This window comes from Puma concolor, chromosome B2 (assembly GCF_028749965.1).
Source record: "Puma concolor isolate L17-30 chromosome B2, mPumCon1.1.hap2, whole genome shotgun sequence".
Lineage (NCBI taxonomy): Eukaryota > Metazoa > Chordata > Mammalia > Carnivora > Felidae > Puma > Puma concolor.
In genome coordinates this window covers 114,802,549-114,805,934 of record NC_141671.1, presented here as the reverse complement: position 1 = coordinate 114,805,934, position 3,386 = coordinate 114,802,549, and positions in this window count along the sequence as shown.

Below are 3,386 nucleotides of genomic sequence, written 5' to 3'. Positions count from 1 at the left end.
CAACAAGAATGAAAAGTCATGTAAAGGAAAGCTATGAACTCATTATGCACATTTTGCTTCCCTGGGATGAAAAATCACTAGAAATCTTTAAAATCTATTTACTCTGTCATTCCAGAAGGCACTAAAACTTCTTAAGACGCTACACACCTATTTACTTGAAACTAAAGATAAATTTGTATGTATAACGATATGCATATAGATAAATGTGAAATAAGCTAAATGGAAAAATAAAGAAAATTTAAAATTCCATCTAAACAAGACTTGCCATGTGGTTGGCAGGCAGAATATTTCTTCCATGAGGTTTTTTGTTAAGCATGAATGTATGTAGACCACATGTCTTTTCTTTATCACTTGTGACTTAACATCATACATGTTTAAAGTCTCCTTGTTCTGAAACAGATGATGTATGACAATAAAGGAGAGTTACACTATATAAACGAGACTTTTTTGCCCAAATACTAAAAGACATTGAAAATAATTCACCTTTGCTTGTGTATTATTTGATATAATACTTTGACATAGTATCTCACAGGTTTTCACAATTTTGTGATGGAGTAGAGGTAGTTATTATTGTCCTCCTAATGTTGTAGATAATACAAGAAACTCAAAGCCTATGTGACTGTCCAGTGTCACAAAGAAGGTAACAGAGACAGAGGTTGAATGTGGTCTGCTATCAATGAAGCCACAGCTTCCTTCACTCTGGAGCTAGTGTAAGAGGCTGGCCCTTTAGTTCATGTTCAAGTTTTGTGAGGCTTTTTTAAAAAATGTTTATTTATTCTGAGAGGGAGAGTGTATTCACATAGGAGCAAGTGGGGGAGGGGCAGAGAGAGGAGAAAGAGTATCCCAAGCAGGCTCCATGCTGTCAGCAGAGATCCCGACTCAGGGCTCGATCTCAGGAATCATGAGATCATGACCTGAGTTGAGATCAAGAGTCCAACACTTAACTGACTGAATCACCCAGGCAGCCCACGTTCTGTGAGACTTTGTGAGGTAAGCTAAAGCTATTCGTTTCTGAGAGCAGCATGGGATGCTGAGTATCTGGAAGATGGGAGAAGGAACAAGAGATAGGACACACATTCAGAACAGGAGGTGAAGAGGACATAAAGGTCACCTCTGCATATTCTGTAGTTTTGCGTGGAACCCCTCAGCATCCCACCAACACAGATAACGCTGCCTTAAACCCAGCTGGCTGAATTAAGAAATCCAGACTCACTGAAGGACTATAAAGCTTCACCTTTCCCTGGTTTGGGCAGATACGCAAATGGGGAACTACAGCAACATCATCCTGATTCATGCTCATAACAGAAGAGAAATCCCTTCTTCAGCCCTGCCCAGAGTGTCCAACTAATTTCTTCTCTTCTCTAGTGAAAAGCAAAGGGGCAGTTGTGCATCCCTAAGTTCTGTCTTTTTTTTCTGAATAGAAGTTTGTACAAGGAGACTCCTGTTCAAAAGAACCTTCAGAAGAAACATCTAAGCAGAATGCAGTGGTTTCACCTTGTTTCTCTGAGTTTCTGCCATTCAGTGTCCACCCCCCTCCCTCTTCACTGTTTTTACCTTTGGGTCTTTCCGCTTTGTATCTACAGCAGTCATTCCTGGAGGACTTTAATGGAGCTGTCCTGTTATCCCCTTCTTTATTCTCTGGTTCCCCATACTGATTCTGCCATTCCTCACCATACTGGGATGTATTGTTTAGTGGCTATTCCTCTCATACCAAAACATGTGCTCCTTTAGTGTCCACATAAATTTGATAGGTTTGTTCTCTCTGCTCCCAAACTCTCTTCAGCAAAGTGTTCTTTCTGGCCTGTTTTAATACACATCCCTCTCCTTCCCAGTTACATTTTCCTGACTAAAACTGTCAAGAGTCTCACTCTTCTGATTTACAATTTCACAGCATTTCTTTAGTTGCTTCTGACAACCATTTTATTTCTGAATATTCTGGACACAGGACATTTTTATCTGTGACCTACTTATAATAGTACTGCAAAATCAAGCCAAAAGTTCTCTTTCTTTTCCAGAAATGTTTTCCAAAATCATCATCTCTTACCCTTCCTTTAAAACTTGCCTCATATGTGCTCACTCATGACCTTTATCCAGCCATGGAAATGTCTTTCGGAATTACACCAGGTTCTGGTACAACCAAAGTTGCTGCGTTCTTCCCCATATAGGTGTTGCATGCCTCTTTTTTTTTCAGCCTTACCTGTATTTCACAGAGTGGAATTTCTTTCCCCCTTTGTGACACTAAATGACTCCTTATTTCCCTTTGTTCATCTCCTTTCTTTCTGAGGCTTCAGAGAAATCAACCCAGCCAGCAGTAGCATTTATTCAGCACCTACTGTATGCAAGGCACGGTTCTCAGTGTGGAGAAGAAACAAAGATGTAAGGCATAGTCTTGCCTTCTGGAAAATTATAATCGAGTTGTGGTATAACAAGCCTCGTGATGCACTAAGTAGAATAATGAATTGGAAATACAGACCTTGGGGGCCATTCCAGTTGTGTCCCTAAGTTAATTTTGAGGCCTTGATGAAGATTTGCTTCTTCTGTATAACCTACTCACCATCCCAGTAATAGAGGATTTGTGAGTCTGACGTGGGTTCAAAAGAATTGAAGTGCACCTGGGAATTGTTCAACAAAATAAAAGTGGAAATAAGATTAGTGGGATCATATTTAAAAGCATAAATAATCCTAAGTCTCACTAAATCGCTCCTGATTAATTTTAAGTGTCTTGTTTATTCATCTAAATCAGATCCTGAAGGACTGTCTATAGTTTATTATAAATACATGTCCATGTGAAATAACCATATTAGAACATGTATGAATGTGTTACTGTATGTACACTTATTTCTACATTTAAAAGTAATGAGCAGGGCTTTGTTCTTTAAAGTTGATTATTCAGAGCACTAGCTTTCTCCCAGGCGGTGGGAGATTTTGTTACCTCACATCTGGTTTATGCCTGGAAGTCATCTGAGTATCGGTGAGAAGGGGAACCACAACCACTCAACCACTGTCCGAGGCTGGGGACCAGGTTAGGGCCAGGGCTAGGCATAGCCCCACAACAGGATTCCTGAGCAATAATCAGCCAGCGTGACCCCAGGCAAACTTCTGTATAATGGCTGCAGGGCTTATCAGTCCTCCTGGCCTCCACCCTCTCCTGAAGGAGGTGCTGTGGGCAGCTGGAGGAAGGCTGGGGACCCCAGGCCGGGAAGCGTGGAGGCACTGACTGCGCTTTCGCCTGTGTGTTCTCATCCCCTGGACCTCCTCAGGGCAGAAATCAGCCCTGGCTGCTCCTCTCAACGTTGGCTCTCCTTGACTGGGTATGTATGCCCTTGTCCAGAACCTTCCGAGGCTCCTGTTGCTGGCCCTGTGCCCAAGAGCAGTGGGAGGTGCAC